The 27,718-nt window shown below is 41.8% G+C and overlaps 1 protein-coding gene across 1 annotated transcript in view; it reads left to right on the forward strand.

Moving 5' to 3' along the window:
* The window catches only part of HS3ST3A1 (heparan sulfate-glucosamine 3-sulfotransferase 3A1), a 94,720-nt gene that overhangs the window by 57,689 nt on the left and 9,313 nt on the right, over positions 1-27,718 (forward strand). The gene's annotated exons all lie outside the window — the stretch shown is intronic.

The following is a 27,718-nucleotide window of genomic DNA, read 5'->3' on the forward strand; positions in this document are numbered from 1 at the left end:
CCCCGATCCACCCCCTCACATACAAATACAGCTGCCATTTGCAAACTCCTGCTCCAACCAGAGGAAAACCATATGTAAGGGTGGTTCGTCGCTCAGGAATTATACCTATAGCAAATTGAAGGAAAAATGGATAAAACCCAAGAACTCTGGGTTCTGGCTTCTGAATCCCGAGCTATTTGCTGATGAGCATGTCTGAGAAGTTGGTCGTTCTTTGAACGGTCTCAATCCACACTTTGCTCTGAATTCCCTTAGTTGGGAAGTCATGATAAAATTACATGGAGCATCTTTGTATGCTTTATTCCCTAAGTGTTTGATTGAATTAATCAAGAAATTCAGGCTTGTGGCAGTAGATGGATTCTCTTGAACCCGGCTGACACCAAAGTGACCTCTGGAGAAGTTGCTTAACTGGATCAAATGGAAATAAAGAGTCACTAGTGTTTGATTCTATTTATTGGGATGTGAAAGCTGGTGGGTTGGTTCCTGGGCAGAATGGAATGAGCGGGACCCTCACTGAGGTCTTCAAAAAGAGGAGGATTTGAGTCAATGCTGTCAAAACACCAGGTGGAAAAGAGGAAATGCCTCCCTCATACTCACTTGGTAGACTAACCATGCGAAAAGTCGAATTTAAAAACTTAGAGATTAGGGGCACCTGGGTGGCTCAGCAGTTGAGCATCTGCCTTCATCTCAGGATGTGATCCTGGGGTCCTGGGATCGAGTCCCATATTGGGCTCCCTGCAGGGAGACTGCTTCTCCCTCTGCCTATGACTCTGCCTCTCTCCATGTCTCATGAGTAAATAAATAAAGTCTTTTTTAAAAAAAAAAAGTCTCTACCACTAGGACTCATTCCAAAAATTAAAAACAAACCCTGTTGCCAACTTTTACCATATAATAGAATCTGTACTGATTGAATGAAGGATGTCTAGAACCCACCTGCTTACCCACCCTCTTGCTTAGGTTTCCCTAAAACATTTCCAGGGAGCCTCTTGGGCTTTATTCAGCCTGGCTTGAATGCCTAGCTCACTGACTTGCATTCTCCCTAACTTGTGTTGGACAGATTTGTATCATTGTTTTAGTAATGTGCAATTTTTATCACATCACTGAAATCTAAAATGAACACAAGATTATTGCACTGCAGTCATAAAATGTTCCTTAATTTTGCAGAATAGGAAATCCTTTCCTCAGATGGTGGTTCAGCAGCTCAGCAAACCATAGGCCTAGAACTTATCATTTATACCTTGAAAGTGTGCTTCAGGTGTGAGCTTTCCTCTTTTGACCACAGAAACAGTAAATTGAATATTCTCATCTTGCCATTCATGGGACGTACCACAGCACAACCAGTTGGAAGGACCATCTACATACCCAGCTAGAGAGAGAAAGCCTTTAACTTCATCCTTGAGTCTAAAGGCAGCAAGTTCAAAAATGAAGTTCAAAAATAAATTCAGTTCTTTTGTTTACTGCTCTCCCATTTTGATATGAAATGCTTTTGAAATCTTCAAAGTCAGCCTGAAAAATGCATTCCCTGTAATGTTACTTCTGTAGTGTTTGTAGGTGTCATGAAAGAAGGAGGGTTTTGTGGTCAAGTATGAATGAAATGAATTCCTTGTTGAATGTTTTTTTTTTTTTTACCATGGACTTTGAATAGTTGTGTTTGTAAGGGTCACTGTGACAAACCACATGGGATTTGTCATAGGCAGTGTTTCCCCAGGACGGTGACCATGCCAAACCACACATTTGTCATGAAAATCCATAGTACTGTGTGTTCCTTGGGACATAGTTTGGGGACTGCCCCCCTTTTAAATTAAAGCAAATTGTGATTTATAAAATCACAGGATGGATGAAGTTCGTTGTTGGAATTTGATCACAGTCTTCAGGAGGTTAATTTAGGACCTATGCTGGTCCTTTTCTTCTCCTGAATAAGTAGACAGAGATAGGAATATTAACTGCCTATTTCTTTCCTGAAAACATGGGCCTCTTGACTGAATTTTACATGATAGATTGGCATTATGCTATGATTGATTTTTTTTGTACCATGGGACAAGCAATTTATTTTCTCCCTAACAAATGGCAGGTGCTATTCGTTCAAGGAAACCACCTACATAGAAGTAAAATATCTTTTTTTTTTTTTTTTGGCTGTCAAAAGTACTCTGCTATGGATTTTTTCCATATTTATTGCTTTGGGTACCTCATTATTCTCCTACAGTTACCATTTCCTATATCAGAGTCTCTGGACCCATAAGATTATACACAAGCATTTGTGGCAGCTGTATATCTTGAGCCACATATTTTTCAGCTTTATGTCCCAAGCCCACCCTCCTGCCCCCACCACCATACATACCCATACTCCATTCCCATGCACTGCCTGTGGTCCGCCATCTTTATATCATTGTGCCTTTATGCATGTGTCCATCCCTCTTACTGAAAGGCCTTTTTTCTTATTTACCCATCCTATCGCCCCCTCCAACTCATTCTTCAAAGATAAATTCAAATGCCACTTTCTTCATGACTTTGCTTGCCCCAGTGTGGTTCTAGTGGTTGGACTTCTGTTTTGGAGTTGTATGCCACTTTGTTTATAACTTAACACTTTGTCGCCATTTGGGTTTTCCACAAAGCAGATCCTCGGAGGGAGTGAAGAGTATAAACAGTGTCTTGGAGATGATCACCTCTACAGGAAAAGGAAAGGAGGCTGAATTGGGCAGATTGACTCAGTGTAGACATGATGGTCTCTACCAGCCCCACCTGGAGACCTAGAGTAAAAATTGCTTCATCTTTGAATCCAAAGGCTGCAAGTTAAAGAATGAAGTTCAGCACAAATTCAGTTCTTTTGTTTACTGCTCTCCCATATTGCTATGAAATGCTTTTGAAATCTTCAAAGTCAGCCTGAAAAATGCATTCCCTGTAATGTTACTTCTGTAGTGTTTGCAGGTGTCATGAAAGAAGGAGGGTTTTGTGGTCAAGTATGAATGGGAAATGAATTTCTTGTTGAGTGGATTTTTTTTGACCGTGGACTTTGAATAGTTGTGTTTCTAAGGGTCACTGTGACAAACCAAATGGGATTTGTCATAGGTGGGTTTCCCCAGGATAGTGACCATGTCAAGCCAAGCATGGTCAGTGGAGGTCCCAGCATGGGCAGACTGTGCCACCATCTTGTTCAGTCACTGACCAAGAGCCGCCCGGAGCAAAGTATGTGTTCAATGGCTGAGACTGACCCCAGGGAAGGACTCCTAACAGCAGGAAGCTGTCAGTTCATTATACTTCCCACAGCTGGGCTACAAGTCCTTCGGTGAAGGGGGGATCAGAGTAGCTCATCTGTGTCGTCCACCTTTTTTACAGTCTTATCAGACTTTTTATTCCATGACCCACATACCCAGAATGTGAGCTCTCCAAGGGGCTTTAGAGGTCATGCAGGTGAGACTTTAGATTTTACAGACAAGGAAACAGAACCCTTTGTTGTCCCCACTGGACTGTGATTTCCTTCACTGTATGATCTATCCTGAATCAAATCCCACATAGGAATCTAGTGGGTCAGTGCAGCTGTTCCCATTCCAGTAACATCCAAGTACCCATTTTTCTGGCAACCCAGGAAGCACTCCTTTTCTGGGGGCCAAAAGGAATGGATGCTGATGAATTTCAGGTAGGAAATGAGGAAATTCTTAGCAATATCTGTAGTAGGCCCTAGTGGTTCCATGACACGTTAAAACGCACACACACCAGCATCGACACTTTAAATATTGGTCTTTTAGGACTCGAAGTCCCCAAACAATTGCAGATAATGAAGGGACCTGAAACTCACAAGAGCAGATCTACTGCAGCCGTAGTTGGGAATCTGAACAAACCCTTGGTTCTAGAAGGAAGAAAATGAATGAGCAGAGTGGGAGCAAATTGCAACAGAGGGTCTGTTTTCCTGTCTGTTTATCAGTCGCTTTTGCTAGAAGCCACTGAGGCTCCGAGGCTGTCTTAAGTGAGCTTTTCAAGACTCTACTCTCACTGGCTCTTCCTGCTCTTTGTCAGGGTGGGGGTGGGGTGGGGGTGGGGAGGGGGGTCTGCTCTCCCACAGGGGTCTGCCCCGCCCCTCCACTGGCGACCCATAATGTCTTAATTACCAAACCCAAAGCAGGTGATGTCTGCTTTGGTCCTGAGGGCTCTTGATGACTCAACTCCCTAAAAGGGAACACTTTCCACATCAATAATTAAACAGAGCAATTAGGGGAATTTAAAAAGTATAATTAGACAGAATCAACTCTGAGTCCCTTGAGCATTCTGTGTCTTTCTTTTTCATGCTCCATTCTCTCCCTCCCCTTCCCCTAAAGTGTCATTTTGTGGACATAGGAGGCCTCTGTTCTGTCTGTGTTTTTAAACCCAGGCAGAAAAGGGGGAAAAAATCCATTGGAAGGGCAGGTAAAATGCAGACCCAGACTACTAGGTTCTAGTTCTTGTGACTTGTCACTCTCCCCTTCTAGCCAACCCCAGCTCTCAGGGCTGGAGGAGTGGAAAGAGGGCAAGGTAGTGCAGGCTGGCACACCCAGTTGTGCAGGAAGTCTCTGGAAAGGGGACCCCATGCCCCCAGAATAGTGACATATACAGCCAGAGCATGGTGTGTGGCAGCCCCAATGGGGCATCCATAGAACATTACCTCTGTTCATGATCTTCCACTTGATTTCACTGTGATTGCTCTGGTGTCCTCAGGTACACAGAATCCATTTTCTCCCCCTACCTTGAGGACGTGAAAATCAAACACCGTCCAAGCAGATAATAAGAAAATATGAAAATTGAAGATGTGTCCTAGTTCAATATGATTATATGAGTGTAAGTTTCCCCTTCTCCCACATCTCCAGTGAAAAAGCCAGAAATGGTAGCCATAAGGAGCAAGCAGTACCAGCAATGGGGCAAGAGCAGGTCACCATCAATATACCAAAGAATTCATAACCTTCTTTAAGGGGAGTGCGGGGAACTTTGGATTGTGGGAAGGGTAGCCAGTGCAGGGGCTAGAAGGGACCATCTGGAAACCCATATGCTCAGGTGTCAGGATCTCAGGGAGCGTGTGCTGCTATGCAGGGACCAGGGGCAGACCCAGGTCTACTCCAGGGAGACACCAAGTGCCAGGATTGACGGAACAGCACTCATACCTGCAGACCTGGGCCCCCAGAAGCAGGTAGGGAGCTCAGCACAACTAATTCTGGTGTTGGCTTGCACTGATTAGACATCCTTTTTTAATATTCTTTTTAAATTTAAATTCAATTTGCCAGCATAGAGTATAACACCTAGTGCCCATCCCATCAAGTGCCTCCTTAATGCCATCACCCAGTTACCCCCCGTCCCACCTCCCCATCTGCAACTCTTTGTTTGTTTCCCAGAGTTAAGAGTCTCTCACGGTTTGTCTTCCTCTCTAACTTTTCCCCACTCAGTCTTCCCTCCTTCCCTTATGGTCCCTTTCACTATTTCTTATATTCCACATATGAGTGAAGCCATATGATAATTGTCTTTCTCCAATTGACTTATTTCACTCAGCATAATACCCTCCAGTTCCAGCCATGTCTGTGTAAATGGTAGGTATTCATCCTGTCTTATGGCTGAATAATTTGACTTCTAATTAGACAAAGTAAAGCCCAGATAATATGTGACATTTCTCTTCTCCCTTCCTCTGGCTGTGACAGATTTCAGCAGGAACTCAGAGAAGCAAAAGCCACCTCTGCCCTAACTGTGGACAAATTCAAGTTAATCTCTGGTACCCCACAGGGCCAGCAGGCAGACACATGATCAAATACAAGTCTCAATCTTTTAAGAGGATATAACCAATTGGAGGAATTGGAACGAGCATCTCCCTTCCTGTTCATGATGTACAGAGCTTCCATGTGAAATAGGAGAAAACTTGAAAAAAATCATTGATTTTCTCAACAAGATTTTAGTCTTCAGTTGAAAAGGCCAACCAAATGCCACATTAAAGTAGTAAATGTGGCCCTACATGTATCCTGATTCCAAAGAGAAAAGTTTCCCAGAGGATGAAGGGGTAGAAAAAAAAAATCTTACGGTCATCTAGATAACAAAAACAGATTCCCTTAAAAGAAGATAAATGAAGCTTCCATGAGGTGTTTTCCTCAAAATATTGTCTTTTAGAAAGTGCTAGTCTCCTATTACAGAGTGTTGAGGGACCAAAAGTTTGTGACTTAAGAATTTTTAAGCATTAAGATGACCTCAAATGGCTAATGTGAAAAAGTTTACAATAAAAACAAGTGGAATTATATAGTAGAAAAGGAAATGAATCATCTGTGATGGCTATTTGTAGTTTGCAAGAGATGTAGGAGGACAATATGAAATACTGTTTACAAATATAAGAATGGCCAAGCTGACTCAAGCGCATGTGTGCATGTATGCACACACACATGCACCCACACATGCAATACACACGTGCGCATGCATACATACACATATACATGTGCACACATTAACACGTGTACACACAGTTACGCACACACACACACACACACAGTCTCTCAAAGGAAATAAAAGCAAGCAAGCTGGCATGACAAAATTGGCATCAGACAACGCAAAATCCAAGATAAAACACTTAACATGAAACAAAAAAAACTTTTGAATAATCAAGAGTACAACCCATAGCTTAATTTTCATGAACCTTTATGTATGAGATGGTGTACCCTTGTAGCATCAAGATACATGAAGGGAAAGCTGTTAGTAATGAAAATAGATTTTGTGTTTTGGGGTTTTTGTTAAATTACTTTAAAATAATTATAGATTTGCAGGATTGCAAATAAATGGACAGAAAGTTCCCGTGTACCCTTCACCCAGCTTCCCTCAATAGAAACATCTTGTACATTGTAGATTAATACCATAACCAGGAAACTGACACTGATACAATTCACAGAACAGAGATGGCTTAAAATATCACAATACCAGTAAAATACTCCAACCATTCATTTGAATCTTTGCCAGATAAGTTGGGAAAATATGAATAAACACATGGAACTCTCCAAAATACACTTAATTTTCATTAAAAAAAAATAGGTATCAGAAGGCTGTGTATCTACCAACAGAAAACAGGTGGTCTTTTCAAAAGCCTGTGAAATATTTATAGAAATGTTTATATACTTGCCATAAAAAGTGTAGTAAGTATCTTGAAAGTTTAAATAATGGTAAACTCATACTTTGACCACGTGAAAAATAATAATAACAGGGAAAATAAAATTAATAAAATGGCAAGATAAAAAACTATTTTCTTTAAAATTCTTGATTTAGAGAGGAAATAAAATCTTTGGCTAAAAGTCATTTAGAGGGGTGCCTGGGTGGCCCAGAAGTTGAGCGTCTGCCTTCAGCTCCGGGTGTTATACTGGGGTTGTGGGATCAAGTACCGCATCGGGCTCCCTGCAGGGAGCCTGCTTCTCCCTCTGCCTGTGTCTCTGCCTCTCTCTGTGTGTCTCTCAGGAATAAATAAATAAAATCTTAAAAAAAAAGTCATTTACATAAAAGCCAGATGATAAACTAAATACCTATCATACTTGTGTAGTCAGTGATGTAAGTAGAATGAATTCGTGTCTATATAATGTAATATCACACTCGGAAGGAATGAAAATGAGCCAAGTCAACATTCAAACTACAAAACTAGAAAAGGAGCAAAATACAATAAAATAATGAGAATAAATATGGCCAGAAATGCTGAAGACATTACAAAACATACACTGTATATACTTTTATAATAATGAATTTGAAATAGACTAGGAATAAATTATGTATCAAAATGACACCAGTCACCAGAACTGTCTTCCGGAGACAGAGGACAGCAGGTATTGAAAGACAATCCAAATTTAATTAAAAACAACCAAATAAGGGACGCCTGGGTGGCTCAGCAGTTTAGCGCCTGCTTTCGGTCCAGGGCATGATCCTGGAGTCCGGGGATCGAGTCCCACGTCAGGCTCCCTGCATGGAGCCTGCTTCTCCCTCTGCCTGTGTCTCTACCCCTTTCTCTGTGCCTCTCATGAATAAATAAAGTAAAATCTTTTCTTAAAAAAATAATAAATAAAAACAACCAAATAAGAGCAGACAATACTAAAGTCTATGTAAAACTAACTAACTTTAGGCAGCACTAAAGAGCCTGCCTCACCGTAGGGGGCACAGAGCCTAGGGAGTCTGTTCTTTCCTCACCTCTTTATCATGTCTTTGCAGCATTTGGTATTTGACACTTGATCAGGACCACTTTTTAAAATGTACCCTCTTGTTTTGTTTCCCAAGACACCACCCTCCTCCTATGCTGTCTTTTCTTCCTGAGTTTACCCTGTGAGCCCCCAAGGTCCAGTCTCTGTCCTACCAATTGTTATCTCCTTTGTCTCAAGGAACCCATCCTATTTCCTTCTCAGATAATGGGACTAGCTTGTTTTTTTTTTTTTTTTTTTACCTACTCCTTTTAATTTCACCCATTTTAAAAAATAACTACATAGCCAGATCTTGAAATGACTTTTTTTCTAGAAGGGAGCCTCCGTAAGAAGAGAACAGACAAGACTTCACTTGATCTTTTGCTCCATCCTAGGTTTTAGACGCTGGACTCTTGAGATCTAGTTCTTCCTCTCTCCTTTACAGACCTAGTGGATTGTATACCTTCTTGCTTTTGGCCATACCTTCTGCCTCTGGTTCCTATCTCCACCCATTTCTCTTTCACTTCCAAACACAGCATTTCCAGCTCATTCCAGATGTCTATTTCAGCATAACAACATGCCCTGCTACTGCCTACAAAACTCCATGTCCGGGTTCTATGGTCATATGGCGCAAACCAAGAGCATCGTCTTCTGTACTCACTGTGTGTGTGTGTGTGTGTGTGTGTGTGTGTGTGGTCTGTGAAGCTTGGCTTGAAACAACTTTGGTGTTGTTAAACATTATTTGATCATTATATACCTGTTTCAGTGTTTTACAGGTTTTTGCTATACGTCCCTAACAAATACCATTTCTTATATGAGTCTAATATTCACCAACTAATTCTGTGCAATCTGTTGGCAAAGTGAGACATGCATAGATGTTATTTACTAGATTTTTATTTTTATTTTACTTTTATGTTTTTTATTTTTAAAGATTTTATTTATTTATCCATGAGAGATACACACAGAGAGAGGCAGAGACACAGAGACACAGGCAGAGGGAGAAGCAGGTTCCCCACGGAGGGGTCTGGTACGGGACTCGATCCCAGGACCCCGGGATGATGCCCTGAGCCAAAGGCAGATGCTCAACCACTGAGCCCCTAAGTGTCCCTATGTATTAGATTTTATACTGAAAGAGATAATAAATCCTGACACAGAGGGGTCTGGCTTCACACATTTTTCTTCAGCGTGTAGCAGAGACTCAACTGATTTGCTAGATGATCCGTGATGTTCTGTTTTGGTAATGTTGTGTCTCTACGGTACAGATATATTATACAATTGCCTTAATACGATAGAAGACAAAATTTTACCAGTTTTGATAGAAAACTATATTAAATTAAAAACAGTTCAAAAAGCATGCAATAAACTATTGAAAAAAAATAGAGATTTCTAAGTGGGGGACTAATAACCATCTCTGAGCAGTAGCACTGATAATTATTTTTTGAGAGTCAAGATACTCTAGCTGTATTTTTCAAGCTTTGAAAATTGTGATGCATATTATTTATGTGCATAGACATTGAAACAAACAAGTGTGGAATACACATTCATGAGAGAGTATTTTTACTTCATTCTATCTGATAATTTCTATCCTATCCTATTTTATTCTATTCTTTTTAATGCAGGTGACAATCTTATAAAGCAACGATTCTGAATAGAGGGCGATTTTGCTTCTCAGAGGGCATCTGGCAATGTCTGGGGCCGCTTTGGGTTGTTGTCATGCTCTGACGGGGGGAGGAGAATGCTACTGGCATCTAGTGGGTAGAGGCAGGGGATGCGGCTCAGACCCTATATTACACGAGACAGCCCCACAACAAAGAATTATCCATCCTGAGATGTCAATAGTGTTGAGGTTGAGAAACCCTGATCTAAAGAGTTGTACCCACAAGTCTAAACACACTCCTCCGCCAGCGTTAACCAAGAAAGGGGTAATGTTGCCCATAATAATATGCCAAGATTCTTTCCAGAGGAATAGTAAGAACAATTCTTGTCTTTATGGGGACCCCACAAAGTAGACCCATTTATCCTACTACAGTGCTCGGTGTGCTCTTTCTTAGAGTTTATGCCACCTTGCTAGACTTAGGTCCTCACGGCCATACAGGGCACTTGGAGGTTAAAACGTTAACAAACGCGTCTCTAAGTGTCCATGAAAGCTGATTCAGCGCTCGGGGTGATTAGCAGTGTTGGGTCAGAGCTAATGAGCTCGGGGTGCCAGAAGTTGGTATTGGAGCTTAGTGGGGCATTAAGACCCAAGAGCAGTCAACTTCTTTCTGACCCGCTTGGGCCTCTGTTTTCTTCAAAACCCAAGAGGGAGAAAATTGCTGACAGGGCAGTTTATTCCCTATCAGGCTAATTACTTCTTTTCCCAAGGTCAAGACTCTATTCCGGCAGTGCGGAAGACATCTGAAAGCAGAGAACGTCCTGCCCACTGGGGAGGGGAAGCCGAGGCGTGTGTGCACCCCTCAAAAGAAATAGGCGATCCGCAAAGAATCTAAAAGTGGAACACAAGGTGGAGGGACTTCTAATGTGGTCTGGAGAACAGCTCGGCTGAGGGGCCCGTCGTGGCTACAAGTCAGGAGCACGGGGCTTGGGGCCCTGCCACCGTAGACAGCTGCACTATGGACAAAGAGGGACAACAGAATGTGTGTGAACAGTGGAGAATCTGGAAGGAGGCATACAAAGTTGGTTTTATTAAGAGGTTAGAGGCTGTCTCAACAAGCTCAGTGTAGAGGGACATTATTCTAGTTTTCCTGTGAATAAGCGATCTGTTTTATCTATCTAAATGGAAATGTTGGGGCGCCTGGGTGGCTGAGTCCATTAAGCATCTGCCTTCGGCTCAGGTCATGATCTTAGGGTCCTGGATTGAGCCCCACATCCAGCTCCCTTCTCAGTGGGGAGTCTGCTTCTCCCTCTCCCCCCCTCCCCTGCTTGTGTGCGCATGTGTGCGTGCTCTCTCTCTCCTCTCAAATAAATGACATCTTTAAAAAAAAAATAAGTGGAAATGTTTTGCATGTTTCTTAGTGTCCTTAGCTCTCATCGCTATAGATTGCTTCTACAGACATACAGTGGTTGGGGAATGTTGGAGAGGCTGCTCTGGCCTAGAGAGTGGAGTGCTAGACTTTTTTGCCCTTATTTGATTCCTGTAATGTGGGGCAAATTATTTTATGTCTTCTAGTCAGGCACTTGTAAATATGAATTTACATTTACAGGGCACCTGGGTGGCTCAGTGGTTGAATGTCTGCCTTTGACTCAGGGTGTGATCCCGGGGACCTGGGATCAAGTCCCACATCGAGCATCCTGCAGGGAGCCTGCTTCTCCCTCTACCTGTGGCTCTGCCTCTCTCATGAATAAATAAAATCTTTAAAAAATAAATAAATTTACATTTACGTCTAAATGCAGAAGTGAATATGGTTGGGCTGGTATCATCCATAAAGGTGCATTTCCCCTTGACTATACTATGGATTTAAGAGGATAGAGTCCTAATGGAACCCTCGTGACTACAACAGATCTTTTACATATCTCCATTCAAGTTGACATTGGAAAATAAGAGCATGCCAGGAAAGGGTGGTTAATAACGAATCAGTACTTTTTGGTTATAAGAGATAGGGCAAGGGGGCCTTTGGGTGGCTCAATCGGTTGGGCTCCTGACTCTTCATTTTAGCTCAGGTCATGATCTCAGGGTCCTGGGATCGAGTCTCCCAGTGGGCTCCATGCTCAGCAGGGAATCTTCTGGAGATCCTCTCTCCCTTTCTCCCCATTCAAAATGTGCTCTCTCTGTAGAATAAATCTTTAAAAGAGAGAGAGAGAGAGAATTGGAGAGTGTCAATAGCAGCAGTGCATCAGTCCTTTTTGTTTTTTTTTTAAATTATTTATTCATGAGAGACAGAGAGAGAGAGAAAGAGAGAGAAGCAGAGACATAGGCAGAGGGAGAAGCAGGCTCCATGCAGGGAACCTGACGTGGGACTTGATCCCGGGTCTCCAGGATCCCGCCCTGGGTTGAAGGCGGTGCTAAACCACTGAGCCACTGGGGCTGCCCCCTCATCAGTTATTTATTGATCCTTTTCCATACTTATTTTGAAGGCAGAAGTAGGAAGAGGTTATTATGACTGGCAAATGACTGAATGTAATTTTCATAATGCATGTACTTTGGTTATTTCCATTACATGGACGGGGAAACTGAGACACAGAAAAATTAAGATATTTATGGGTCCCCTACCTAGTAGGAAATGTGACCAAATACTTTTAGTCCCCAAATCGGACCCATTTCCAAGGTATTACCACATCCTACTACCTCTGAGTTCTTCTCACCAAGGGATGCTCCCCTGAGATTTTCGATTTCTACAGTCACTTTTAATGCCTTGCAGGCAGTTAATGGTGCTTGTTGGAGCTTAATGTGGGTAGAACAATCCAACCAAATCATCTTTTTTTCTAGACTTGGTAAAGGTTAAGAAAGGTTAACCATATCTTCTCCCAGAGAGTTGGTCTAAGATGAATGAAATAATGATATGCATCAGTATCCAGCCACCTGTAAAACATCTCATTTGTTTTAATCATCCAAAAGTCCAAGCTAGATCAACCTCAAGGAGTTCAGATTATTTGCTCCTTGGTACAGCATTTTGGGTAGCTTTAACAGTTTCTCATCATGGCTTCTCCCATTCATAGTAGACATGATGATTATCTCAATGACCCCACTTGCAGCAGGGAGCCACTTGCATCTTTACAAAAGAAAAATAGGCTAAAAAAGTAGAGGTTGGTGGCACATTCACCATTGTTCTATTAGTGTTGCAGACAGGAGCAAAAGCCAACTGTCCTAAGCTTTGCAAATGCTCTAGCCCTTTAGACTTACTCTTTCCTACTCTTCTGGCAGCCACCTTCTAGAATCAGGACATAATTTCATATCTGCTCTACTTTTGGCATTTAAAGAACAAGTTAAAGAAGGAAGATGAATCAAAGTGGAATAGCAATTCTGCTTCTGAGAGAGTACAGCAGTGCTTTCAGGGTATGGATGTATAAGTTGACCAACAATTCTTCTCCCCAAAGGCAACCACTATTAATAGTTGGGTGTGCATCTGTCCAGATATTTGGTAAGCCTGTATTATATACAAATACAGTGTATTCATTATCTATGGCTAAAATAATATTCCATGGCATTACCACAAAACCTCAGAAACATATAGTTCTTTATTTTAGAAGGCTGTTGGGTTCCACGCTTGGTTTGAGATCTGAGCAGGCCTTTTTCATGTGTCTGTGGTCAGCTGTGAGCCGACCAGATGGCTCTTCTGATCTTGTCTGGGTCTGCTCACATGTCTGGGAATCAGCTGGCTGAAGGCTGATCTAGGGTGGTCTTTGCTTGGCTGACTTGGGTGACTCAACTTTGTTCTGTTTGTGTTTCATCCTCCAGAGCCTAGTCCAGACATGCCCTCACAGTAATGGCCAGGCGCAAGAACACGAGTGGAAAATACAAGAGGCTTTTCAAACTTCTTGAAATAACTATACACTTGCTAATGTCCATTGGCTGGAGCAAGTCATATGGCTGAACTCAGTATCGAAATAGGAAAAGAGATGCCACTCATGATGAAAAAGTTGCAAAATCCATGGCAAAAGGCAAGGATTGGAGCAAGGGGCAGATAATTGGGGCTGTCAATACAATTAAACTAACAATCACAAAACATATTTTAACATTTTTGATGGTGCTATGGTGGACACCCATTTATGTAAATGCTTGTGTAGTTATACTGATATTTCTGGAAACTGAACTTGTAGATATAGGATGGTGAGATCCATCACAGTTTATCCTTCTGCAAGACTGAGCTACTTGGAGTCCTCTGAGAGTGCCACGATCTCTTAAACCTTTGTGTCTTCAAACACCATTTCTTCTAGACTCCTCCTGCCTCTCCTGCTTGACTTTGTTAAACTGAAACCCATGGTAAAGAGACTGTATATAACTGGTGATGGGCTCTCAGGCTCCATATCATACTCACTCTGCAATAGCCTCAAGTTCCAGCTTTTTTTTTTTTTAAAAAAAAAAAGGGTTCTGGGAGCTACTTAGAGCTCCTCTGTCATCAGCATTCTCATCTGCACTCAAGCACCACTGTATTTGGGAAAGCTTCTCCACAGTCCATAGGCAGGTCAGATGCTCCTTTTCTGAATGTCATAAATACTCCCATTTTGGCACTTCTCCCGCTGAAATACATTTGCTATTATGTCTTTCTCTTTGAGAACAGGAGCATTGCCCTTTTGTCCATGGAGTTGCATATTCTAGTAGAGTGTTTGGCCAAAGGTGGCACTCAATAAATGTTTGCTAAATAAAAATCTTACACTTGAGGTCAGCCCTAAAGTTTGACCATGTAATAGTAATTCAGTAAATATTTATCTGTTCAGTCATTCAATAGATATTTATTGAATTCGTATAGTGAGTTGGACATGTTTGAAATGAGAGAATGGGGAGAACATGAGTGGGTCTTCTTGAAATGGAATGGTAATTTTAGAGTGTCTGATGAAATTTCAGACTTTTTTTCCCAGGAAAATGCACATAATGCTCACGTTCACTTTTTATATACACTTAGTGGGCTCATTATCTCCTGATACTAATTCTTGGAGCTTAGGTTAAAACCTCTGCCTTCCATTGGTAGGTCCTGTGTCAGACTTTGCCACACAAAGGGCAGGTCTGGAGACTTGAGGTCAGACTATCATCATGACAGTCCCACCCGTCAGGGTCCTTTGTCCTTGCCTCATGACAGGTGTGCAGGTGGCCTGAATATATGGATCCTGTCATATATATAGTTCTATATAAATTTTAGATACCTTGCCTTTGCCTAAAGTATTTCTTGATATTCACAGGTTATATTTGGCTCTTTTTAAAAAAGATTTTATTTATTTATTTATTTGACAGAGAACACAAGAAGGCAGAGTGGCAGGCAGAGGGAGAGGGAGAAGCAGGCTCTCATTGGAGAGCATGATACAGGACTCAGTCCCGGGGTCCCAGGATCACAACCCAGGCTGAAGGCAGACACTCAACTGACTGAGCAACCCAGGCACCCCTGTTTTTGGCTATTGATAATGAGATACATGTGAATGGAAACATCTATCACAAATATTCCTCACGGGGCTGCCTGGGTGGTTCAGTGGTTGAGCATCGGCCTTCGGCTCAGGTTGTGATCCTGGGGTTCCTGGGATCGAGTCCCACATCAGGCTCCCTGCAGGGATCCTGCGTCTCTCTCTGCCTGTATCTCTGCATCTCTCTGTCTCTCATGAATAAATAAATAAAATCTTAAAAAAAAAACCCAAATATGCCTCATGGCTTCTTTGACATTACAAAACCATCATTCTGTGTAAACACACAATCTATTCAATTTTTGGGGAGAAAGGGTTTCCAAAAACATTTCCACGTAAGAAATAATGATTTTTGCATCTTAAGGAAAATTTTAAGGTATATTTAGATAAAATGAAAAATCAATAATCCACTCAAAATAGCAAAAATAGAAGCTATTTAGGAATAATAACAATAAGAAGCATATACAACTTGCCCATAAAAGCTTTACTGAGGATTTGTGACCAAAGAGTTCATAGACGTGGTGCCAAAAGCATAATCCATGAAATGCATGGGTAAATTGAACCTCATAAAAATTAAAACTTTTGTCCAGCCAAAGACACTGCTAAAAGAAAGATAGGGGTGCCTGGGTGGCTCAGTGGTTGAGCAACTGCCTTTGGTTCAAGTTATGATCCCGGGGTCCTGGGATTGAGTCCTGCATGGGGCTTGTCAGAAGGAACCTGCTTCTCCTCTGCCTGTGTCTCTGCCTCTTTCTGTGTCTCTCGTGAATAAATAAATAAAATCTTTAAAAATAAAAAGAAAAAATGTAGTGAAAACCACTATGAGATACCATTGCATATCTAGAGGAAAGGAAAGGAAAAAAAAAAACCCAACAATATCAAGTGCTGATAAGGATTGGAGCAAAGTGCTTTGGGAATGTGAAGGGAAGGGCCACTCTTTAAAACACTTTGGCAGTTAAATATATCACTTATTAAATGATCCAGAAATCCAACTCGTGGCTAGCTACGTGAGAGAAAAAGTGCCGTTCATACAAAAACCTGTGTCCAGTGCTTATTAGAGCAGTCCTATTCAGCTGGAACCAACCCAGCTGACCTCCGTGTGAGTGATTAAAAAAGCTGTGGTATGCCCATACAATGGAATTCTCCTCCACAGTGAAAAGGAACCAATTCTTGATGTATGTAGCAGCTTGAATGGATCTCAAAGGCATTATACTGAGTGAAAGAAGCCAGGCTTTAAAGGTCATAGGTCATAATTCTGGGGTCCTTGGGTGGCTCAGTCTCTTAAGCATCCAATTCTTCATCTCAGCTCAGGTCTTGATTTCAGGGTCATGAGTTCAGGCACTGTGTTGGGCTCCACACTGGGCATGGAGCCTACTTAAAAAAAAAAAGATTCTGTGTCATAATTCCATTTATATTCTATTCTCAAAAAGTCAAAACTATAGTGACGGAGAACAGATCGACATTTGCCAGGAGTTAGGGAATGGAAAGAGGGTAAGACCACAAAGTGAGAACACAGTATCAGAGAAATGGATCTGTTTTGCATTCTGATTGAGGTGATGGCTAAACAAACCTAGATACATCTTGAATTTCATATAACCATGCTCCAGAAAAGTCAGTTTTACTATATGTCTATTTAAATATAAAATAAAAGTTTTATTAGGAATGTGAAAGAAAATCGGTATCAATGAAACATATGTCATCCTTCTAGATTGACAGACTCAATATAGCAAGCTGTCATTTCTAACTGAATTAATCTTTACCTCTAATGACATTTCAATGCCAAAGGAAGTGAAAAAGGGAAGGGGAGTTGATGAAAATATTTTATGATCTCTTCTTTTGGAAGAAAACCCACTTAATAGAATACACAGGCAATTTCATGTTAGATTTGAGACATATTCTAAAATTACAATAATTTAAAAAGTGTTCTCCTGGTGCCAAAATAAACACAGAACAGAATATAAAACTTGGAGGCACCTGGGTGGCTCAGTGGTTGAGCATCTGCCTTTGGCTCAGGGTGTGATCCCAGAGTCCTGGGATTGAGTCCCACATCGGGCTTCCCGCAGGGAACCTGCTTCTCCCTCTGATGATGTCTGTCTGTCTGTCTGTCTGTCTCTCTCTCTCTCTGTGTGTGTCTCTTATGAATAAATAAAATCTTTAAAAAAAGTATATAAAACTCCATGCACAGCTTGAAAGCTTCATAGGAATTTGGTATATGGAGTGGATGGCATATCAGTACTGGATAAAAAGTCATTTTTTAAAAAGGAAAAAATTTAGAATTCTGTATTAGCAAGCATTTAAAATGAATTTCAAAATAATATTAAAATCAGAGATGAATCTTTATTCAATATTGATGGAAGGGCAGTCTTACTTAGAAAACAGCTTAAAGGAAAAGGAAAGGTCATAAAGAAAAAATCTGAGAGATTTTAAAATGTTAAAAATTTTTAAATACTGTAAAATGATAAACTAGAACATTTGTTACATAAAAGTGTATAAATATTGTTAATGTAAAGAAAATGCTTAACGTCTAAGAAAGCATCCCAGTAGAAAACAATTGGCAAAAAAAAAAAAAACATAAGCAGGAAATGTCTTTTAAAAGAAGTCATACACAATAAATATCTGGGAAATGCTAGTTTAAAATATAAGTATTAAAAATTTCCCGTATTTTTGGCAGTTATTGTGCAATATTGTAACACAGCATTAGCGCATGAGAAAACATAAACCTTTACTGAAGTAGAACTAACATGTTCAAAATAATATATTAAAAATCAAAGACAAAGTGAAAATGCCTTCATAGAAAGCAAGTTTGCAGTGCGGTTTTAAAAACCTTTAAAATACACATGCCTTCCTCTCCACATCAAGAAAATGATGAAATACTAGAATTTCTAACATTGGAAACAACCTAGATCTCCAACAATAAGGGATTCACTTAAATACTTTATGGTGATTCATAGAGTGGAATACTGTGCATCCATTTAAAATGAAGTTGATGTGTATTTAATATCAAGAATGATGTTTCTTGGGGTGCCTGGGTGGCTCAGTTGGTTAAGCGTCTGCTTTTGTCTCAAGTGATGATTCCGGGATCCTGGGATCAAGCCCCGCATCAGGCTCCCTGCTCAGTGGGGAGTCTGCTTCTCCCTCTTCCTCTGCATCTCCCCCTGCTTGTGTTCTCTCTCTCTGTTAAATAAATAAAATCTTAAAAAAAAGAGAGAATGATGCTTTCCATTTATTCATAAGTGCAAAAAGCAGTTTAGAATGGTGTACACACAAAATGATTCCATTTTATGATTCAGTTACGAAGAACTGCAGAGTCTAGACGGATATATTTTAAAATGCTGCGTCTGACTGATGGTTGGTGGTTTTTCCTTTTTGAGGGTTTTGTGCCTCTCTGATTTTTCTAATTTTTCTGCAGCGAGCCTTTTTCATGTGTGCAAATTTCACTTTATATGTTTATATTAAAATTTGTATTAGTATGGTATAAATTTAATTTGAAATACATTTGGAATACAGCTTTTTTCTTCATGATCTCATCCTCCATCCTGTGATTTTTTTTTTTTTAACCCTCTGTGCTGAAAGAAGATAGGCTCCTTTCTGTGCAGTCCCTCAGATACAGTGAGAGCAGGTCTGGGACGTGTCTGTGATGGTAGAACCACTGAGTCAACTGAACTGCTTCATTTGGAAAGTCCAACTCCTGAGGGCTCTTGGGCCTGATTGGAACCAGAGCCTCCTCTGTCTGCCTTCTGCTCTTTTATGAGGATTTTTCTGAACCCTGTGACTTCCCTCAACCCCAATCTCCTCGCTGTCAGGACTCCAAACAAGAGTACAAATGGAAGCCCCACATCCATGTGTCCACAGTTAAAGAGTGATATTTTAACGTCATAAACTGTTAAATGAAATATATTCTCTTCTCCTGTGTTGACGAATATTCCTTCCTAATGACAGAACAGAAAAATATAGTTAGGGGTGCCTGGGTGGCTCAGTGGGTTAAGTGTCTGACTCTTGATTGTGGCTCAGGTCATCATCTCAGGGTCCTGAGATCAAGCCCCGTGTCAGGTTCTTCACTGGGCGTGGAGCCTGCTTAAGAATCTCTTTCAGGGCACCTGGGTGGCTCAGTGGTCGAACATTTGCCCTCAGCTCAGGGCGTGATCCCGGGGTTCTGGGATCGAGTCCTGCATTGGGCTCCCCGCAGGGAGCCTGCTTCTCCCTCTGCCTGTGTCTCTGCCTCTCTCTGTGTCTTTCATGAATAGGTAAATAAATAATCTTTAAAAAAGGAAAAATATACTTTATTGTTTTTACATGCCTGAGAGTTTTGGCAAAATACCAAAGATGACTAGATTTAGTTATTACTGCTCAGCTGAGTATTCTGTTGATGGACCAGCAATTTTTAGATGAGTCATAAAATCAGGACATAACACAAATCATGAGCTATTATATATTTAGGCAGGACCACTGATTTTTACATTTAATTTTAGAAAAATGCTAATTACGCTACAAAAGACTTTATATTAATGTTGTTCTATTGGCAGTAATGGTCCAACGTAGGGATCGGCAAACATTTTTTGGAAAGGTCAAGAGAATGTTTTAGACCTTGTGGGCATATGGTCTCTGTCACAGCTTGCTCAGCTCTGCTGTCAGTGTTCAGAAGCAGCCATGGACAATGGACATGGCTCTGTGTTCCTAAGACTTTACTATAGGGGCGCCTGGGTGGCTCAGTGGTTGAGGGTCTGCCTTCAGCTCAGGGCATGACCCCGGGGTCCTGGGATGGGGTCCTGGATTGGGCTCCCCAAAGCCTGCTTCTCCCTCTGCCTCTGTCTCTGCCTCTCTCTCTCTGCGTCTCTGATGAATAAATAAATTCTTATTTAAAAAAAAACACTTTATTATAAAAATAATTGAATTTGAGGGCCAGAGTTTGGCAACCCTTTGCCTAAGGGATTTTTAAAGTGTAAAGGACAAATTTGGACATCTTTTGATCCAAATTGTAAAATAGAGGAAGTGTAAAAATTAAAATGATCTTCTTTAGTTTTCATAAGTGATTTTTCTTTGTGAGTATTCCAAGTTATCAATCGAAATCCAAAGGTAAAATATTGGCTATAATGAGTAAATATGAAAATTTGAAACCAAAAAACTAAAGTTGATTCTTTTAATTAATTTTTAAAATGGTGATTAAATCTTACTAAATGTTTTCCAAAAATTAGAACTATTTTGAAGTCTAGCTTTCAATGTGCAACTGTCTGCCCTTGAAAAGACCCAAGTGTCCTACTTAGTCTGTTTCACCTTGACCCACATATTTTTAAAAAAGATTTTATGTATTTATTCGTGAGAGACACAGAGAGAGAGGCAGAGACATAGGCAGAGGGAGAAGTAGGTTCCCTGCGGGGAACTCGATGTGAGACTCGATCCCAGGACCCTGGGATCACCCCCTGAGCCAAAAGCAGAGGCTTAACCACTGAGCCACCCAGGCGCCCTTTGACCTACATATTTAAAGGCTTTGTGTAGCACTACTTGCTTAATTGTACAAAGTGTCCCTCGACATCCGGGTACAACTGTTGTGAACACCGGGCTGACCAGTAAGTACCTCCAGGACCGGGAATTTCCACGGGAGGTGACGCAAAGAAAGGAGCGCTCAATAATACTAACCAATGATATTTTCATATCAGGAAGATATTTCATGCTCTGTCATCTGCGCTATGGGATAAGTGACTTATCCTTTCTCTCCGCTAACCGCTTCCTCACTCAGATCTTCCCCAAACCAGATCCATGTCCACCTTCTGTGTCAGCAGCAACCCAAACGCATGGCCATTGTCAGCATTCAGACGTTTGCGAAGACACAGGGAGGGCCATGATTTTGGAGAAGCTTCCCTGGGGATGCTTCTCAGCCTTAGTCATGAGAGTGGATGTTTGGGGTCATGGGTTTCATAAATGGGAATGGTAAATCTGTGTGTGTAAGATGAAGACTTTCTAAATGGTGGAGGCTCTGAGCAAGGATGCATCTTGTCCAAGGGCTGTGGTTATGCTCTCCACGGGGGTCCTTGGCAGAGCAATGGCTTTGTCCTTCTGAGCAGCAGGTGGCACAGCCACGCCCAGGGACTGCGCCTAATGGACACTCCTGAATGGCTTTCCCGAGGTTTTGTCTGCACACCTCATTTCTTTCTTTTTCTTTTTTCTTCTTTTCTTTTTTCTTTCTTTTTTCTTTTCTTTCTCTTTTCTTTTCTTTCTTTCTTTCTTTCTTTCTTTCTTTCTTTCTTTCTTTTTCTGCTCGCCTCATTTCACAGTGCTGTCCTATCTTGGAGGTTTTCTTTGTAGCATTGAAGTGAGATTATCTTGGAGGTTCTGTTCCTGTGATAGAATGTGTATCCTTTTCTCCTGTTCAAAACCAGGGAAGCTGGGGGCCCCGTCTCCTGCTGGCAATTTTTGAAAGAACATCCAGGCAATGCAATGCCCTGGACCCTATAAAAACCACGTTTATGTCACTTTTCCTGTTTGAAACTTAAAAGATATGTTGACTTAGCACCTACTCTGTGGCCAGAACCTAACAAACAGAAGAGAAAAGAAGAAATCAAGGAAACCTAAAGAAACGAATGCCCCACTGTTGCCAAAACATAACAAAGGACCCTCCTTGGGGTTTCTCTGCCATCGTGCCCTCTGCGCATCCCTCTTGGCCTCCCCGCTGTCCTCAGTTTGTCCATCCCCAGGCAAGGAGAGCACGTTTCTTCCCTTATCTCCAGCAACACATATGCAAAGAGCTGATAATTCCAGGCCCTCTGAGGGAGCCCTGCTCTGAGGCAGCTGTCCACAGTAGCACACAGCTGATAGCAGGCCTCTCCAATGAATCATTTATAAAACTCCTGTCATAGCCTCGGTGAGCCTTGATGGGGCTTTGTGGTGGTGGCCAGCACAGAGCCAGGAGAGGTGCCCACCTTTGGCCCCCACCTGCCCACTTGGGCTAGGAACCCTTTCTTCCCCTTCTGGATTGTTCAGCCTCTAATGCCGGTTAGAGTAACAGGTAGGACAGAGGAAAACCCATTCTGCTTCTCATCAGAGCTCATGGTCAACATTAACTTTCCAGCCTCAGAAAGCACTGGAAGGGGATTTACCCTCCATGAGGGAACTTTATTTTCCAGGAATTTGAAACGCTTCAAGGTGGTTGGACCCTCCCTGTGTGTGTTGTATTTCTAGAATTAAGGAAGAATGCTCTATCACAGAAAGAGAGGGAACCAGAGGCCGGAGGGTGGGGGGGTGTCAGTGAACCAGAATCTAAGATAACCTTTGTGTCCCTTCTGCAGCCTGACTTCTCAGACCTTCCTGCATCTGAAATGAAGGGGCTGGATTAGGGGATTTCTGCGACTCCTCCCATTTTGGCATTCAGTGCTGCTGCTGCCTAGCAGAGCAGTCCTCCCACTTGTCTTTGTCTAGAACATTCTTCTCTTTTTAATCCCACTTTCTTTTCTTCCCCTACCCACCCCCAACTTCCTTCTCCCCCCCACTCTCTCTCTCTCTCTCTCTCACTCTCTCTCTCTCTCTCACACACACACACACTTCGGAGGGTTCGTAAATATTTATCAGACTTTAAACCCCGACTAAATTATACTTCATCTCTGCTATTTATAGTCATTTTTAAAACAACTAGTTGTAGACTCATTCATGAAGATTTATTTCCATTCTAACTCATGGTAGACATCCCCTCAGTTTCTTATACACTGACTTCTTCATTCTTGAGCTTTTCATTTCACTGTATCTGTTGTTCAACTGAAATCCAATTTAGGAGATTTTTCCAAATACCTCTATGCAAAGGTTTCCAGAATCATTGCATATCTGAGAACGTTACTATTTTTTTAGGATTCTATTTATTTATTCACGAGAGACACAGCGAGAGAGGCCAAGACCTAGGCAGAGAGAGAAGCAGGCTCCATGCAGGGACCCCAATGCGGGACTTGATCCCAGGACCCTAAGATCACTCCCTGAACCGAAGGCAGACGCTCAACCACTGAGCCACCCAGATGTCCCCTGAAAACATCACTTTGATAAGACTTCAAATGAAATACAGCTTAGCTCAGGATAAGCGTCTTTTCTCTTTTCAAACTTGAACAACCTGTGGGCACTTACTAAGAAAGTGTAATGTCAACCCTCCCACCTCTCAACCTTGTTTGTCAAGAAGTTAGTTGCAGTGTTACTGTGTTAGCCTTTCTGTATGACTGACTATGAAATGCTTGCTTTATGCTCAAGCACCCCAAATTTTGCAAATATTTTTCAGAGCGTGGTTCTCTACAAGGGCAGGAACGAGAAGTACAGATTTGAGGAGGTGCTTGCTTTCGGGTGATGCAAGTGTTCAGTTCTACCCAGGACAGGGTGGAAGAATTATTGTTACTTTTTTGGTTGGTGCATCAAGAATGTCTAAAGTTCAGGGGCTCCTGGGTGGCTCAGTCGGTTGAGCATCCAACTAGTGATTTTGACTCGGGTCATGATTTCATGAGTGGTGGGATTGAGCTCTGTGTTAGGCTCCATGCTCGGTGCGGCTCTACTTGGGATTATTTCTCACCTCTAACCTCTGCCCTTTCCCCTCAAATAAATGAGTAAATAAACAAATCTTTAAAAAAATATATTTTTAAATGTCTAAAATTCAGAGAGAACCCCATTATGGAGAGGCATGACGTGTTACCGTCTTTCTCCAGGTGATTTCTTAGATTCTGATCATTTAAATATTTAAACATCATTATTAGGTTGTATGTGAATTTCAGTTTTTAATGTTAGGGTTTTTTTTCCCTCTGGATATTTTTTGACATCTTGGTAGGATGTTGGTAGAAGCACATGAGTTCCCAAGAGCCAGACACCTTCATTTTTTTAAAGATTTTATTTATGTATTTGAGAGAGAAAGAAAGCAAGAGCACAGAGGGAGAGGGAGAAGCAGACTCTCTGCTGAGCAGGAGTCATGACCTGAGCTGAAGGCAGACACTGAACCAACTGAGCCACCCAGGTGCCCAGAGTCAGATCCCTTTTTAAGAAAAGACTTTGGGATTCATGGATACAGAGTTAAAAATTGTATTTTAAATCTGACACAGCCCCCAGTGGAATAAACTTGGAAGGAGAAAAGCAGAGGGGGAGGCTCGGAGCCTTGTAAAATATTGGCCTATTTCTGTATGTGCTGACTCAATGAATGAGATACTTGGTGGCATTGCTTGGGAAAACTAAGGTCCTGTGCAAACATAAGGATTCGCCCTTGAATTTATGATCTAAGATCTTGCTCCTTCCCTTTCAGTGTTATTCTCTTCTCTGATTGGGATGCAGATGTATTTTCTGCCCTTTTATGAAGTTCCCCCAAATTATCAACCGAGAATCCTTGACTTTTCTCTAGAACCTCCCCTGAGAGCACCAAGGAACATAATGTGGCTTTTGTTTGTTCGGTCGGTTGGTTGATTTTTTAAATACCCTTTCTCCCTTTGACATAAGGCCTGGGGAGAGTTAGAAAGCTCTCTCTTTCTTTGGTTGATCGCTCCCAGTTTCAGAAAGAGTTTCCTAACCACAGCCTTCATGCTTGACGATGACATACCTTGACGAGGGTTGGGTGATTAGAATCGTGCATCTAGATTGGGTCAGCATGGGAGCCGGTTCCAAAACATAAGTCTTCCCCTCCCACAGAAGCCAACTCAAACAGTAACTAAAGAGAGTTTTCTTTCCAGCCTTACAAGTCACGTTTGGAGTGGAGTCCAACAGAACAACAGCAGGAAAAGAAATACTGATGTGGTTGGACCTGGGCCCGAGGGATGGTGGGCTGACAGCGCTGGGAGTCTCTGGCAGCTTTCTCTGCTCCAGGCTCACGCCATTGGGGACCCCTGGGAACTACCTTCAGGCCAGGGCCATGCAGAGAGCGTGTTTTTCCTAGAATTTTCTGCTGCCAGAAGCTTCCAAAAACAGACGCATTGTTTCTGTTTGGTTGTGTAGCCGAAGAAGAAAATATGTGCTGTGCAAGGGCCAGATTTATTGACTCCTCAAGGTAAATTACCTTTGTGTTCCAACTCTCCAGACTTTTCCTGGCAGCCTGTCCTTGCCTTATGGAAGAAAGCCCTAGAAAAACATGTATCTTCCGCCTGTTTGCAAGATTCCAAGCAGAATGATTTGCACCCTGCCATGAATAGGGAAGTTTGTGCATTGAATGCTCGTAGGTTTTGACAAAATATTGGAGATGACCAATAACATCGACCACAAGAGTCCTCCTGATGCTGCCTACACGTCTGGGGAGGTTCAAAGAATACACACTTTGGAGCTGAACAACCCTAGATTTTCATTCTGTCACTCTCACTCATTACTGTGTGTCTTCTGACAAGTAGCAATACCTCTCTGAACCCATCTCACCACTCATCTCCTGGGCTTCCTGGTCTTTCTCCTGCCTCCAAGGGCTAGGGGAACACCAAGGGAGCCTTTATTTGGACTAACCTCAGCGTCATTGATTTGAACTGTGTTCTTTCAGACCTCATTGATTTAGAAATGAATTCTCTTGATGCAAGTTTGCCCTGCCTTATGATTTATACAAATCTTTTTTTTTTTTTTTTTTGGTGTAAGTGATTGGTGGAGTCACACTTCAGAACAGAGCGGTAGTGAGGCCGTGCAAAGTTCTAAGCCTGACAAGTTAATAATGAATTTAAATCCCGCACCTTCCAGGAGTCTTGGAGGTGGGATGGTCCTAGAGACTTGGAGGACAATACTAGTTGTACTGTTTTGCTTACGAAGAAGCCAAGGCCCAGAGAACCAAACGATTTGCTAAGATCACACATTTTAGGAGCTGCAGAACCAAAATGGATCCACATTCCTATGCCCAGTTTTGAGTTTCCCATAAAACTACATTGTCTTCATGGAGACATGTGATCCATCGGTGCCATATTTTGTGATAAAGTCAATAATGTTTAGTCCTCATCATCATTCTTAGGCAGAAACCCTAACTTTTAAAAACTAGCCTTGGGGCGCCTGAGTGGCTCAGTTGGTGAAGCATCTGCCTTCAGCTCAGATCATGATCCCAGGTTCTCGGGTTCTCAGGATCCTTGCTCGTAGGGAGTCTGCTTCCCCCTCTGCCGCAGCCCCTGCTCGTGCTCTCTCTTTCTCCTCCTTCTGAAATAAATATTTAAAAAATAAATAAAAAGAAAAATTAGTCCCAACTCTACTTAAAGAGAAACATTTTTCCCCCCTTTTTTAGAGGAACGGGAGCTTACTTCTTTCTCCAAAACAACAGTTTTGGGGCAGAGCTTGTCTGTTTCTTTTAGTAAAATTCCTATCATTTTAGGATGTGTAAAAATTAAGGATTTTCTTTAAAAACTGCTTGGTTCCCATCATAATTCAGCTGCCCAGCCTCTTCAGAACGGTGCTGTCTATCCTGCAACAGATCTCTAGCTCCTCAAGCTTGGATCCTATTGGAAGAGCCCTCCGCCGCACCCAACAACCTGCATGCTTTCCTTCATCCATTCCAGCTTGTGCTCTGTGTCCAGTTTCCTTTATTGCTGACATTAATATCATCTTATCACATAATATCATCATATCACTGACATTAATCTTACCATCCTCATCTCATCATCTTCACTGTCAGCTGCCCTAATGCAGACAGACAGATTCTCTCTATCTGTATTCAGGTAAGAATTTGGGTTCTGCCAGGATCTTCACAGCCGCCCTCTGGACAGCTTTCTCAGATTCTCAAGTTGTCCATCTTGGGTATATTCCTGTCCTATCCCTTTTGTCTGCTGACTTTCTCTCATCTGTTGCAGCAAAGTGACCTTGCACTAGGCATTGGGGTGTCCATCTGTCACCTTCCATATCCAGACAGTGGGAACCTGTGCATGCAGCTTAGCCTCTCTGAATCTCAGCTTGCTTATCAGAAAAATTGGGGGACACAATGCCTATCTTATCTCACCTGGAGCGATGTAAAAATTAAATGAGGAAACAATTGCTAAAATGTTTTGCAAACATAATGCATTCTTCAGATATTTCTGTACCCCTGTCCACACTCCCAGAGACACATCCACTATGATGCTGTGAATACCACTGTGCACATAGCGCTGTGAGAAATCAGTGGCCCAGGTGTGCGACAGAGATTATGTGGCTGCTGCTCTAAAACTTGACTTGTGCAAAGGGGAGAAGGTCATTGAGAGAGCCCCTGATTCCTACGGATGGGAGGTCAGCTCCTTTTCCTTTATAATCTTTCTATGAGTTGGAAACGTAATTGACTTATTAAATGCACTATTTTGAAGTACCTGTTTTTCTTGGAGAATTATGGAGATTGGTCCATTTATTTTTTATGTCTTACAAATTTTTTATTGAAGTATAACCAAATTCAGAAAAGGACAGAAATTCTGCATTATGGAGTGGGATATTCCCATCTCTCTAGAACCGCCTTCCAATCACTCATCCCCCCAAGGGTAACATCTGTCCCCAACATCTAACACTCTAGGTGGGTCTTGCCTGTTTTTGGACTTTTTACAAGAGAAATAATATGGTACATACATTTTTGTGACTTGCTGTGTTTGTCAACATTGTGTTTATGGGATTCACTCACAAATGCT

The sequence above is a fragment of the Nyctereutes procyonoides genome, unplaced genomic scaffold, assembly GCF_905146905.1.
Source record: "Nyctereutes procyonoides isolate TBG_1078 unplaced genomic scaffold, NYPRO_anot_genome, whole genome shotgun sequence".
Lineage (NCBI taxonomy): Eukaryota > Metazoa > Chordata > Mammalia > Carnivora > Canidae > Nyctereutes > Nyctereutes procyonoides.